General features: G+C 38.4%; 1 protein-coding gene across 6 annotated transcripts in view; it reads right to left on the reverse strand.

Annotated features, from left to right (window-relative positions):
- LOC123517165 (fat-like cadherin-related tumor suppressor homolog) overlaps window positions 1-16,033 on the reverse strand; it is a gene marked incomplete at its 5' end in the record, with an annotated part of 296,558 nt that overhangs the window by 232,000 nt on the left and 48,525 nt on the right.

Here is a 16,033-nt window from a genome sequence, read left to right on the forward strand (position 1 = left end):
TTAACCATCAAGTTTATACAAAGATTTACAACAAAATGTGTAAAATTCTGAAAAAAAAAATGTAGCATTGAATAAATAGAGGAAAACAGGAAAAAAAAAAAACTAAAAACATTCAAGTTACACAAAAATAAAAATGATAGAAATGAAACAAGGAGAAAATGTACAAGCTGAGGGGAAAGAAAAATGTTTAAAGTGAACTTAATGAGCAAGCTAAGATTTAAATAAGTGTCTTTGGGAAGTCTTCATAAGAACAAACACCTCTCAAATGACTATGGCCAAAATAGTAGGCAAAATTATCACTATCTATACAAGTAAAGACATACATAGGAGGCTATAAAGATATTAAAACCTAGAAAAAAGAAAACAATGTCTAAAAGCATACTAAGTAAATGTGAAGAACTCTGGCAAAATGCCACTTTATATTCTAAAGAAGGAAAAATTCCCTAAGTTTGCAAAAGGTTAAACATAGTTCTTATTTATATAAAGGCAGTGGAGGATGACTCATCAAAATTAAAGCTGGGCCTCAATGAAACTATCAGAAGAAAGAAATAGATAAAACATCTTGAGGATATGAATACAGAACAGATAATAATTTGGTTTCTGAACTGGTTAGTTATGTTATAATTCTCCAATGCTTTTATGCAAGGATCACTGATACTGTTAATGAACAAAATGGATGAGTGAACTGTACTTATTTGTATTTCACAAAAGCTTTTAATAAAAGGCTACATGGTAAGCTAATATGTATATAAATAAGCTTGAGTGGAATTAGAAGTGGATGGTAAATTTTCTAGGAGGGACAGCTGAGTTTCCTACTATTGTTGTCGGAGATAATGTCAAGATAATGAATGAGAAGGTTAAAAAAGGAGGAGGAATGTAAGGAGACAAAGTGATTTCAACAAAATATACTTATGGAGTCAAGGGAGGGAAAAAAAATTTCTATACAAAATTCTAAAGTTCCACAAATGGACAAGCAGAATAAAGGGAAAATAAAAAGTGGCAAACAAATTCATTTAGGAAGCCAGTAATGAGAATGATTTTGTAATGATAACTCAGGATGATCTACATTAAGAGAAACAATGATTTTTAACGTAAAAAAATATGAATATACTTACCCATGTGTAATTACATACACCTAAATTTCCTACCCAGCACAGTGAAACAATATGCATCTTTTTAGAGATAATTTCCATGAATTATTCCAGCACTAGAGGAAAGGAAAACTCCTCCACTCTGTGTGCATGCACAAGATAATCCCTGGACAAGACCACCAGCTGATCCTTAGTTCATTTCCCCCATTACAGTCAGGAACACCAAAGTGAATGAGGAAGGGAATCTTTCTTTTTGTAATTGCATGTGATTAAATATATTCATAAACTTTAAAAAAATTGTTATTACATATACTAATTGCTCATATGTAATCACATATGCCAATCCTAAGTATAGGCAGGAGGATGTTACATTACACTTAAAACTTGGAAACATCTCCAAAACTAATAATGCCTACTCATGTAATTCTCAAGTCTTGTTGAGCAAAAAAAGAAATGGCAAATAACCAAATGTCCCTCCAAGCAGAGGGAAAAGAAACCATGTAAAACTAAATAAATAAATCAACAGATTAAACAAATAAAATAAAATTTACAGAACTACCCTCAGACCCAAAAGTATTGATCCTAAAGAGAAGGTATGTAAGTACCTATGAGTCACATTCCTGAGATAAATGGAAGCAAATGTCATCATAAACTTTCATATACCAGCCTTTAGAATAATGGCCAGATTTCTAACTGAAAAAGAACACTGGTAGCTACTGCCCAAACCTCATGGACAATCCTTTTCATCAGACGACACTGCTCCTCAGAGACATTGTCATAAACCCTCCCAATTACTTAACAGATCCAAGTAGACAGTGTGTGAGGGTGGACAGCTCATGAACAGGAAGGACGACAATTCCTACTTCTATACAGGTATTCCTGGACTAGCCTTACAGGACAAAGAAGAATTTTCTTGCTCTCCAACAAACCCCACAAGAGCAGGAATAGTTATCTTGTCTAAGAATTCCTGATCAGGACACTGTCTTTGCCAGAAAATCTGGAGCTTTGATGTCCACCCTTTGCAATGATGAACCTCTGCTGATAGTTTCATGAAGCTCACTAACTTGGTGAGCAGTAGCAAGAGCCAAAAGGAAAACAGTCTTGAGAGATGCATCTTTTGTTGAGGTTGTCAGTAAGGGCTTGTACAAGAGTTTTCAATAGTAAGTGGAGCACTAGAGACAGATCCCAGGCTGGTAATTGCAGAGAACATGGTGGACAAGACTGCAAAGGAGTGGAATAGAGCTGCCAGATCCTTATCCATTGAGATGGCTATACCTAACAAAAAACAGGGTCCAAAGAAGAATTATATCCCTTAATTGTTGATACTGATAAATGTCTGGTGTAACAAAGGAAAAAGAAAAAGTCTGCCAACTTCACTACAGGGGCAGAGCAAGAATTCAAATCCCTCAACTCACAACAACCACAAAACATTCTCCACTTTGCTTGGTAAACTGAGGAGGAAGATTGCCTCAATGGATGATATATGAATTTGGCAGCCTTATGCTCAAAAGACAATAGAGAACCTCCACACGAGAAGAGGAGTGTGGAAGAGGTGACAATGAAGCTAATGAAGTAGGGACCTCCACATGGACAAAACTAGGGGAGTGTTTACCAATAGATCTAGCAACAGAGGAAACCAATTTGCTTAAGGTCACATGGCTGCCATCAGTGACACCCTCACACTCTGTGTCTCTTGAGCCTTTACCACAACATGATGGAACAGAGCTAAGGGTGGAAATGCATACAGGTCCAGGCCTTCCCATTGGAAGGAGAATGCATCCTGTCTCCATGCTACCTGATCTGGTAGAGGTGACACATACATGGGCAGATGCCAAGTCACAAATAAATCCATTTGAGGCGAGCCCCACATCTGGAAGATTTTTTTTGCAAACCTCTGGATGGAACTAGAGGGTCCACTCTCTTCCTCACACCATGAGCACATTCACTATCACATTGTAGTGTCCAGGAATAAAAGAGAAGCACAGAGATGGAAAGACTCTCATTACTGGAGAACCTCTCCTGCAAGGGCTGACATGGACTCAAAATGGCTTCCTTATATAAGCTACCACCATGGAGTTGTCAAATATCACTGACACTGCTAACCCTGACAACTCCTCACAAAAAGTCTGTAAAGCATGGAAGACTGCCAAAAGCTTTAGATAATTTAAGTGGAGGTCTAGAGGCACTTCTTCTTTGAGGTCCACACCCCTGATGCCAGAAAATTCATCAGATGAGCAACCCACCCAAAGCTCCAACACCAGCAATCTCCATGATGGAGCTTGGATGAGTGGTAGCTTACATGGTTGCATCCCACTCACTCCTGGAAGTAACATCCCAAGGAGAGGGGCTGCATGCAGCCTTGCTCCACCCAACACTCTGAGCTGGGTCAGCATGAGCTGACATCAGCAACCTCTACAGAGAAGCCTTGGTTGGGTCAGCAGAAGCTGACCCAGAGAGAGGGGCTGTACACAGGCTTGCTCCCCTGACACCAATTATGCCTAATACTGAGATGTACCAAAATGCAGGCCAATAAGGCACTGAAATACTGCCCAAAACTATTGAAATACAGCAACAAATTGAGAAAATGCAGCCAAAAGCTACAAAAAGGGAGCCAAACACTACTAAAATGCAGCCTAAACCTACAAAAATACACCAAAATGCAGGCAAAATTTTTTGAAATAGTGGCCAATATTACTGAAATCCCCTGAAACCGAGCCACAAATTTACCAAAACAAACCAGAATGGAGCACTTGATAACTAAATAGGTAAGACAATTTGCTTAAGTGTTACTGAGCAAAAAGTTGCAATAAGATTTGGGAGAAAAATAACAATATCTATTTCAATAACAAAAAAAATTATGAAAATGAAAGCTGGAATATGCAGCTGTGGTGTGGTCACTGAGCTCTAAAAAAGATATAAGAAGATTAGAATGGATCCAGAAGATAGCTACAAAGATGGTGCCAGAACTAAAGGACCTAACATATGAAGAAAGGCTGAAGGAAATGGGACTAGCAACCTTACAAGATAAAAGAGAACAAGGAGATCTAATAACAATGTATAAAATAGTAAATGGCATTGAAAAAATAGATAAGGAAGTTTTGGTGACAGAAGCTAGAAGGACAAGAGAACATGTAAAGAAGATTAAGATGAGGCAGTGTGTGGAGGATATTGGAAAGTACAATTTTCCACATAGAATGGTGGAAAAGTGGAATGCATTGAGTGATGAAACTGTTACAGCACATAATGTGCATAATTTTAAAGAAAAATTGGATAAATGGAGACATGGAGACAGAACACTATGAGCCCCGCTCAAACCCTGTACAATACAACTAAGTACACCTAGCTAAATACACAGCACTCTTTTTCAATATTACTTCAAGCCACCAAGAATATCTTTTACCCAGAGTGTAAACTAAAGATGAGAGCTATGTTTAGTGCTGTCTTGTCTAGTTGGCAGGTTTAAAATGTCAACAAGATAAAAAAGAAAGGAGCAAGGAACAAAGTGAGAATCAGAATGGATAAGGGCAAGGAGTGGAATTCGCTAGAAATGATTTCTCAGGTTTCAGATTGGAGGATAGGTATGATGACCGTAATACCAGTCTATAGAAGAGGAGGGTGATACACCTGGAGGACCTGGTGAAAGACCTAATGGCTAGGCTAAAAACTGTGGAAAAGAACAATGAGATCATGAAGGCAAACACTGAAGTGTTAAAGAAAAAAACCTGAAGAACAAAGTTTGTGGTATAGTGAAAATAAAGTGGCAGATAATGAAGATCAAGTGAGGAAAATAAGTGATAAGCAAAATCATTGGAAGATGGACCAGGATCAGCAGGAAGATAGTTTTAAAATGATTATAGAATAATCGGCCAAGGAAAGGGAATGGGAGGTTGCTAAAACGATAGTATGTAAATGTAATCAAGAAAAAGGAAAATTTTGTTATGGACACTGTGGAAAAGAAAAAGTGCATTGTTATCTTTGGATTAAAGGAAAAAGTTATGCCAATTAGACATGAAAGAGAAGAATATGAGAAAAAGCAGGTTGAGAAAGTAGTGATGGAGGTTAAGGATAATGAAGAGGAAGGCAAGAGATAGAGTAGAGAAACTGAAGAAGTCTATAAACTGGGGAAATACAAGGAGGGAAAAACACATCTGTTAAAGATCAGAATAAGATCACAAGCAAGCGCTGAGGAAATCCTGGCAGGCTCATGGAGGCTGGAAAGGAAAGAAGCATATAAAAATGCAAGGTTGAGATGTGATCTAAATGAGGAAAGAGCTAAACTCTGGCAGTCATGGGAAACAGCCAAAGAAAAAAAAATTAAACAACAGCAGAGGAGAGAACGAGCTACTACTGGAAGTTCAAAGACATGAGACTGAGGAAGTGGTACACAAGGAGGAAAAACAAAAGGGAAATAAGTATTACTGTAGAAAAGGAAGAGTATTAGAAGTCACACACACAAATGTAGATGGTATTTTAACAGCAAAAATAGAGTTGAATAATTACTTAAGAGAAAACAAGCCTGACATTGTGGGATCAAGAGACAAAATTGTATGGAGGACTTGAAGCACTGGACATTGAGAAAAATAGTTAAAATATATAGAAGAACAGAGAAAAAAAAGGAGGAGGAGTGATGTTACTTGTAAAGAAAGACATGCAGGTGGATGCAATAACTTATGAAGAAGGAAGTGCTGAAGTGCTGAAAGCACGAGTAAGAACTCAAGGAGAAAAAAGAAAAGGGACTTTGCCGTTGTTTACATCTCACCCAGAACAAATTCATGGGGATATGAGGAATACGAGAACATGCTTAATGGTACCAGAAATGTTTACAGAGACTAATTGAAAAGAGTAAAGACATAACAGTGATGGGTGACTTTAACTGCAAGGAAATAGTTTGAGAAGACTTGACAACTGAGGGAGGAGAAACATCTTGGGGACAAATACTATTGAATCTAGCAGTAGACAGTATCCTAACTCATTGGGTGAAGGATAGCACAAGGTACAAAGCAAATGTAGAACCATCATGATTGGACTTAGTATTTACTAAAGAACCAGAGATACTCAATAACTTGGAATACAAGAGTCCACTTGGTAAAAATGACCATGTATTACTTGAATTCAGACAGAAAGAAGGACTGGAAGAAATTAGGAATGAAGACTAAAAATAGAAGGTACAATTAAAGTAAAACTAACTTTGCAGAATTAAGGAAATACTTTGAACAAACAGACTGGACTGAATTTTATACAATGGAAAAAAACTGAAGACAAGTGGAATATCTTAATGGAGAAGAACAATGAAGGAATAATGAAACACGTGCCAATCAAGAAAACAGACAAGCCTAGACACAAGGGGTTGTTCAACAGAAAATGTGAGTTAGCAAGGATGGAAAGAGAAAAAGCCTGGAACAGATGGAGAAGAAATAGAAGACCAAATTATTGGTTAGACTATGCCCGGAAAAGAAACGAGTACATCGAGATTTGGAGAATGGAACAGAAAACTACGCAAAAGATATAGTGGATAAATGTAAAGACCAGCCAAAATTGTTTTACAACTATGTAAATGGCAAGCTGAAAAATAAAATACAATACTGAAACCTATGAAGACCCAGAAGATATGGTGAAAGAGATGAACAACTGTTTCCACTTAGAAAAAGTGACTTCCAGTGTCAAATCACAGTGGAATTAACTGATGGTGTTTGTGAAATAAAAGTGTTAGTAGAAGTAAGGAAAATAATGGAAGAACAAGATGTAAGGAAAGCCTCAGGTCCTGTTGGAGTGTCAAATTAGATTATAAAGAAATGCAGTCATCAGTTAGCAGACAAAGTCCACAACATCATTATGAGTTCCTTAACAGAGGCTAAAGTACCAACAGACTGGAAAAGAGCAGATATTGTGCCCATATTCAAAGGGGGAAATAAGAAGGATCCATTAAACTACAGACCAGTGTCATTGACTAGTGTAATAGCAAAAATATGTAAAAGGATAATAAAGAGGAAATGGATGGAATATCTGGAGGAGAAAGGTACATTGACAGATAGACAGTATGGATTCAGAAGAAGAAGATCATGTGTCACAAAATTTAGTAAGCTTTCTCTCAAGACTGGTTAACATAGTGCAAGAAAGGGATGGCTGGGTGGACTGCATCCACTTTAGATATAAAGAAGGCATTTGACAAGGTCCCACACAAAAGGTTACTGTGGAAACTTGAACAAAATGGAGGACTAAAGGGAGGACTTCTGAAATGGATGGCTGACTTTCTAAAAGACAAAGAAATGAAAATAATTATAATAGATTAAAAATCAGCCTGGATAAAGAGTCTTAAGTGGAGTTTCGCAGGGGTCGGTATTAGCACCAATAATGTTTGTGGTATACACTGCTGGTCAGAGCGGAAGGTGCGGTACCTGTGACATCCTGTGAAGGAGATTAATGACACAGAAAATATGTTTCAATGAGGGTATTCACCTAAACTAGTAGTTGATAGGGTGCCCTCGTGCCTTCTTGACCTTTCGAGTCTCTTAAGAAGTGAATCACCCAAGTGGTGGAGATACTGAGCATCAATATTGTCCCATATGTCTTGAATGGTGGCTTGGAGGCGTGGGAGGGAGGAGGTCTCTCTCTCCTTTAGCTTCAGTTTTATGTATGCCCAGAGATTTTTTATAGGGTTCAGGTCTGCCGAACTTGCTGGCCAAGGTTTTAAAAGGCTGACATTGCAGAAATCAAACCAGTCAACAATTAACTTTGCCGTATGGCACGGTGCACCATCTTCCATTTTCCATACACTCATCTATCTAACTCATCTAGAATTAGCTAAAAGTAGTTATTTTGGTTCATACGAACATTCTTAGGCAAAAACACTAATTTTTCAAGACCATAGTAAGAAAAACAACCCCACACTATCAAAGAATCTGAGTTTTAATGTGTGTGTTGTGTAGCGTGGATCGTGATGGTTACTACTGGGTCTGCGGTACACACGGTTTCTCTGGTTGTCTGTAATCTGAAAGCTTGCCTCATCTGACCAAAGTGCCCTATGCCAATCTATGTGCTGAAACACAAACTGCAAGCCTGCTGTTAAGGTAGTCATGACTTAAGCAAGGATTTGAAACTGCGCGGCAACTCCGTTATCCCATGTTGCCTTTCACATATCTCCGCACACTCCTTTCACTCATCCCACCTAGCACAGAGAGTTCCTGGCCTTACGTTCTTTGCTGTGTACGTGAGAATTGGACTCAAGCTGTCTTCAAATAATGTTCAGAGTTCTCTGGCTCACACTGCGCTTACACTCTTCAGGCTTGTCAGGTGGTGGCGAAGCGTCTCTTCCTCCCTCAAGATAAATTTTGGTCCAACGTTGAACAGTTCTGAGTGTGTTCGCGGCAATTTCTTGATTTGACTTATTCTCCCTCACTAAGGCACAAATGACTGAGATTTGGGCTTTACTAATTAGTTTCCTAGGTCCCATAATAGGTAGTAACAGGGCACAATGGTGAGCTCACACATCCACAAAAAAGGGGCCATGATGGGGGATGAAAGAAAATTCAAATGCAAGCACACGAACCACAGGCGAACGTTGACTAAGGAAACATATCGTCTACTTTGACTACTAGAGCTGCAGAGTTGTCAGACAGCAACATACACCGAATCCCGCCGTATGTTTAGGGAGTTAAGAAGGGATGGATGAAATTTGGTCAGATTGGAATTTGTGGTCCCTTTCGCACCTTCCGCTCTGACCAACAGTGTATGAGAACAATATACCAAAAAAGAAAGACAATTACATCAGTTTGTTTGTAGATGACACTAAATTAATGAGGAAGGTGAATAGAAAAGAAGAATGTGAGGTGCTACAACAAGACTTGGATAAAATAGTGGAATGGTCACTCACATGGGAAATGGAATTTAGTACAAAAAAGTGCAACATATTAGAATTTGGAATGAGTGAAATAAGTCCAAAGGGAATTTACTCAATGGGGAATGAAGAAGTTAAAAAGAAGTCTGAAGAAAAAAAACCTAGGAGTAACAATTGTGTCACCAGAAAAGCACATAAAAAGAATAACAGAAAATGCCTATTAACTTTTGAGAAATATAAAGGTAGCATTCACTTATATGGACAAAGATATGATAAAAAACTGATAACGACTCTAATATGTCCAAAATTAGAATATGCAGCTACAGTATGGTTACCGAACAAAAAGAAACACACAAGGAAACTAGAGAGAATAGAGAGGGCAGCAACAAAGTTTTCCCCAAGTTTGAGTGGAGGATCATATGAAGAAAGGCTATGAATATGAGGTCTTACAACTTTAGAGCAGAGAAGGGAAAGAAGAGATCTAATAGCAGTGTATAGAGTGATGAATTGACTGGAAAAATTAGATAGAGAAGACTTACTCATCTGGGGCAACAGTGACACAAGAGGACATTGAAAGAAATTAAGAAAGGACAACTACAGGAGAGATATCAAGACATTTAGCTTTCCACAAAAATGTGTAAGAGTGTGGAACGGTTTAGATAAGAGTTGTTGAAGCAAGAACAATCAACAAGTTAAACGAAATGTTGGATTTTCATAGATATGGAGACGGGACAGCATGAGCATAGTTCTTTTCCTGTATGTTACAACTAGGTAAATACAACTAGGTAAATACACACACACACACACACACACACACACACACACACACACACACACACACACACACACACACACACACACACACCACGTAGTGTAGTGGTTAGCACGCTCGACTCACACTCGAGAGGGTCTGGGTTCGAGTACCGGAGGCGGCGGGGCAAATAGGCAAGCCTCTTAATGTGTGTGGCCCCTGTTCATCTAGCAGTAAATAGGTACGGGATGTAACTCAAGGGCTTGTGGCCTCGCTTTCCCGGTGTGTGGAGTGTGTTGTGGTCTCAGTCTACCCGAAGATCGGTCTATGAGCTCTGAGCTCGCTCCGTAATGGGGAAGACTGGCTGGGTGACCAGCAGACAACCGTGGTGAATTACATACAATACCTTAGTCCAATGGGAAAAAGTGATCATGTGACATTAAAGATGCAAATGCAGGAGGAAGATGAGATAAGTTACAGAGAGGATTATAAAGGAGAGAGATCAATTTATATTAAATTATGCAAAAACGGATTTTGAAAAATTAAGGATTTATTTTGCTGATATTGAGTGGAGTAATATTATGTGCAGAAAGACTGTACAAGAGAAATATGATATATTCTTACAGAAATACAATGAAGGAGTAAAAAAGTTTGTTCCTGTTTATAGAGTTCAGAAAAAAAATACCTAGAGATACGATCGCCCCAACATACAATTTTTTTTATACAAGACGAAAAATTTCATATAATTTAAGCATTGAAATACGAAGATATTTCTAAGATACGAATAGCCATCAGTATGTGGCGCAGCGATCGTTAGACTACCCGCATCCACCCGAACATTCAGCCCACATTGTGTATCGTTGTTCATCCTTTGTGCATGTATGTGTCTGTGCTCCTCAGCAGTGTGTATTTTTTCTTAAGTTTTGTGAACTCAAGACCCCATGATCATGAGTCCCAAAGTAAAAGTTTGGCGAGAAACACACAAAATAGCCTGTATTCACATACTGATTACACTTAGAAATTCAATAGACGAGTGAGTACAAATGGTGTTCTGCCCACAAGCAACTCTTCCTCTTTGCAATGCAAAAAACCAGAAGTCTCTAGATGTCATGGTTACCAAAATATCACATGTTGAATGAGGTAGTATCATCGGTTTACGTGGCCTTGTGTCCAATCGGGTTCAGCAGCCTTGGCTAGAGCGATAGAAAACGAGCCCCTTGTATCCTCTCTCTCTCTCTCTCTCTCTCCTGTTCTGTTATCACTCTCATTCAAAAGTTGTCTCCCCGTAACATGGTAAGAGACCTGAGGTATAGAAGTAAAGCGTGTGGGAGAGGTGGCAGAATCAGACACGGTTAAATCACTGTCGCTCCCACCATCCATCGTTGGTGACACAGTGACGTAGAGCATATGTTTACTCCTGATGAGTGTTGTCAGCTCACAAGCAAAGAAAACGGGAAGAAAATAGCCAAAATATAACCATAAAAAGCCTAAACGTCTATCGAGTCTTGCATGATGAACGTCTATCGATGTGTCCTGAGTTTTGCGGGTTAAGTTGTTATTTTGGGTAATAAAGATCATTTATATCATGCATACAATAAACATTGTATTTATCTTATATTAAATCTATATTTGGTTGGTATTTAAAGCATGTTAATTTTTTTTTTTTGTTGGGGGATAAATTCATATCACAAGAACGAATTAATTCTATTTCCATTAATTTCTATGGGAAAAATTTATTTGATGTATTATTTTTTTTATATACAACGATCGTCACAGAACGAATTAAATTCGTATCTCGAAGTACCACTGTACATACTTGGTACAATGCTAGATGCATACAAGCAAAAAAGGCAAAAGATAAAAGCGTGGAAGAAACTCTTAAAGCATGGAAATGACAATAACAGATGGCAGTACAAAGATGCCAGAAATGAATATATTAAAGTAAGGAGAGAGGAAAAAAGAAATTTTGAGAAAGGTGTAGTGGATAAAAGCAAAGATGAACCCAAACATTTCTACAAGTTTATAAACAGCAAAACAAAGAATAAGGAAACAATTGAAAAAATAATTAAAGAAGGGAAGACATACCAAACAGAGAAGGAAATGTGTGAAATAATGAATGAGAGCTTCAAAAAGGTATTCACTGCAGACGATGATTTCACAGAACCTAATAGGACATTGGATTGCCAAGGATTACAGGAGATTGCAGTGCACAAAGAGGATATTGAAAGATTATTGGATAAGGTGGAAGTCAGAAATGCAATGGCAAACACATAAGCAAGATATTTGGACTACCATATAAAATCTTGACTAATATAAGAGTGGCATTTCATTACATGGATAAAGATATGATGAAAGAAATCATCACAAGCATGATACGCCCAAAGCTGGAATATGCAGCAGTGGTATGGTCTAAAAAGGATATAAGAAAATTGGAAAGGATACAGAAGATTGCTACAAAGATGGTGCCGGAATTAAAGGACCTCACATATGAAGAACGACTGAAGAAAATGGGACTGCCAACCTTACAAGATAGAAGAGAAAGCAGGGACTTAATAACAATGTATAAGATAGTAACTGATACTGAAAAGATAGACAAAGAAGACCTGGTGCTGTTGACAGAAGATGAAAGGACAAGAGGACATGAAAAGAAGATCAGGATGAGGCAGTGTGTGAAGGATATTGGAAAATACAGTTTTCCACACAGGACGGTAGAAAAATGGAATGCATTGGATAATGAAATTGTCGCAGCACATCGTGTGCATAACTTTAAAGAAAAACTAGATAAATGGAGATATGGAGACAGGACACTATGAGCCCTGCTCAAACCCTGTACAAAACAACTATAGTCTGTTCATCCAAAGAATCCAGGCCGAAACTGCTAGTTCGGTTGGCAGCCTAGCCACTAAACATTCCCCACACTTAAATTTTCTTCAAGCTATAAACTTGTATATCTATTGAGTTAAGTGAAGAAAAATAAATGTACTTGAAGAAAATTTAAGTGTCGGGAAGGTTTAGTGGCTGTGGGGGTGGTCAGGGCTGCCAACCGAACTAGCAGTTTCGGCCTGGATTCTTTGGATGAACGGACTATAGATAAATACACGCACACACACACATATAGATCAACAGATCATAGAAGAGAAGATTGCTGAGAAAGTGGTGAAGGTTATTAAATCAAATGAGACATTGGTGAGGGAAACTGTAGACAAAAAGAGATGTGTGGTGATATTTGGTGTGGAGGAGGATAAGACACCGAGTAAAATGGAGAGAGAGAAAAACATAAAAAAGGTGATAAATAATATCATTAATGTGGTGCAGGAGGAGGGAAAAGACCTAGTACAAGAAATAGAGGACTTCCATAGAATTGGAAAGTTCACAAGAGAAGGTATGAGGCCAATAAGAATCAAACTTAAGTCACAAAAGGATGTAGATGAATTGGTGGAGAAGTCATGGAGGCTAGCCCAGCAGGAAACAACAAGGAAGATTTGGTTGAGAAGAGATCTCGGTGAAAAGGAAAGAGAAATGTTAAATGAGTTGAGAAAGGAGGCTTTGAAAAAAATGAAGAGAGGACAGAAGAGGAGAAGAAAGAGTTTTCTGGAGAATCTTGGATATGAGACTGAGGAAGTGGTTCATAACCCAGAAAAGTACAGTAAGAAAGGACTAAAGAAACTTACGTATGAGCGGAATGTAATGTATTCCAACATAAATGGAGTGATATCGGGATTTTAGAACTCAACGATTACTTGAGGGACAAGAACCCAGATATTGTGGGTCTTACTGAAACAAAACTGAGAGAGGAGAAGACCTGATGATGGTTGGAGAAGGAAATATAATGTTTGGAAAAGAAATAGAGTAGGTAAGATGGGAGGAGGAGTGATGTTGCTGGTTAAAAAGATATAAAGGTGGATCAAGTGAAAGAAGGTATGGGAAAGGCAGAAGTGCTAAAGATCAGAGCAGAAACTAATGAAGGAAAAAGAGGCACTACATAGTGGTGTACGTACCACCTAAGACAAATGCATGGTCAGTACAGGAATATGAAGAAATGATAAGTGATACAGGAACATGTCTGGAAGAAATGTTGGGTGGCTGTGAACGAACTATAATGATGGGAGATTTTAATTGTAAAGAGGTGTGTTGGGAGGACTGGTCAATGGAAGGATCAGAGACAACATGGGGAAATACACTATTGACACTGGCAATGGAAAATGTGTTAACTCAGTGGGTCAAAGAAGATACTAGGTTTGGAGGAGAGGAGCATCGTCAAGACTGGACTTGGTCTTTAGTACAGAGCCAATGGTCATTGAGGAGATGAGGGTGGAGTGCCCTTTAGCAAAGAGTGATCATGCAGTTTTGGAGTTCAAGGTGATAGATGAAGAGAAATCTAGAAGAAATGAAGAATATAAAGTGGGAAGATGGAATTATGCCAAGACAGATTTTGGAAACCTAAAGAAATTCTTTCAAGAGACAAATTGGATGAAATTCAAGAGTGCTAAGGAGCAAATGAAAAGTGGAAGGAATTTATAAAAATATACAAAGAAGGTGAGAAAAATTTGTACCAATAAGACAACATAGAGAAGTTGGAAAGCAGGACTGGTTTAACGATAGATGTGAAAAGGCTAGAACAAGAAAAGAGGATGCATGGAAGAGGTGGAGAAGGAAAAGACGGATTAAGCAGTGGGAAAGTTACAAAAGAGCAAGAAATGAATATGTGTTGATTAGAAGAGAAGAAAGAAAGAAACAAGAAAAGGATATAATTGATAAATGTAAAGACCAACCAAGGCTTTTTACAGACATGTGAACAACAACATCAAAAATAGAGAAAGTATTGAAAGTTTAGAAGTAAATGGAGTATGCAGTGAAGATCCCAGGAAATGGCAGAGGCTATGAATGGATGCTTTCGGAAGGTATTCACAAAGGAGACTGCTTTTGACAAACCACTGGTAATGGAACAGAAAGGGATTATGAAGGAGTTTCAAGTAACTGTGGAGGAGATCAAGAATATGATGGGGAGTTTAGAAGTGAGAAAAGCTGTGGGACCTGATGGGGTATCAGGATGGATTTTAAGAGAATGCAGGAGCAACTGGCAGAAAAAGTTTGTGAAGTAATTGATGCCTCATTAAGGGAAGGTGTAGTGCCCCAAGACTGGAAAAGAGCTAACATTGTCCCAATCTATAAATCAGGTAACAAGAGAGACCCATTGAACTATAGACCAGTGTCACTTACAAGTGTGGTAGCTAAGATGTGTGAGAGGGTGGTGAAGAATAGATGGACAGACTTCTTGGAGAAAAATGACATACTTTGTGAGTGTCAATTTGGTTTTAGAAAAGGGCGTTCATGCACGACAAACCTGATATGTTACTATTCGAGGGTGATAGATGTAATACAGGAAAGAGATGGTTGGGCTGATGGAATATATCTGGATTTAAAAAAGGCCTTTGATAAGGTACCACACCGGAGACTGATCTGGAAACTTGAAATGGTAGGAGGAGTGCATGGCAGTTTACTAAAATGGATGGAAGACTTTTGGTAGGAAGAGAAATGAGAACAATAATTAAGGACAGACCATCAGAATGGGGCTTGGTGGAGAGTGGAGTTCCACAGGGATCAGTGTTGGCACCAGTAATGTTCGCGGTCTACATAAATGACATGGTGGATGGGGTGTCCAGTTATGTGAGCCTATTTGCAGACGATGCAAAATTGTTAAGAAAAGTGAGATGTGACAAAGATTGCGAACTACTCCAGGAAGACTTGGACAGAATATGGAAATGGAGCTGTACATGGCAAATGGAGTTCAACACGACAAAATGCAAGAAAATAGAGTTTGGCAAGAGTGAAAGAAGAATCAGGAGTATGTACAAGATAGGAAATGAAGACATAAAACCAGTCATGAAGAAAAAGACCTTGGGGTGACAATTACCAATGACCTATCGCCAGAGAGACATATAAACAAAATAATTGGAGAAGTATTGAACTTATTGAGGAACATAAGAGTGGCGTCAGATATTTAGATGAAGAAATGATGAAGAAAATAATTACTGCAATGATAAGACCGAGGCTTGAATATGCAACAATACAGTGGGCTCGAACTTAAAGAAACACATAAGGAAACTAGAGAAAGTACAGAGGGCTGCAACAAAATGGTGCCTGACTTAAGAGATTTGACTTATGAAGACAGACTGAAAAGAATGCAACTTCCGACCCTGGAAAACAGAAGAGAAAGGGGAGACCTGATAGCAATATACAGAGTGATGATTGGCATGGAAAAATGGATAGGGAAGATCTGTGTATGTGGAATGAAAGAATGTCGAGAGGGCATGGGAAAAACTAAAATGGCCACTTATAGGAGAGATGTGAAAAATA

Source organism: Portunus trituberculatus, chromosome 41 (genome assembly GCF_017591435.1).
Source record: "Portunus trituberculatus isolate SZX2019 chromosome 41, ASM1759143v1, whole genome shotgun sequence".
In the NCBI taxonomy this organism is placed as follows: Eukaryota; Metazoa; Arthropoda; class Malacostraca; order Decapoda; family Portunidae; genus Portunus; species Portunus trituberculatus.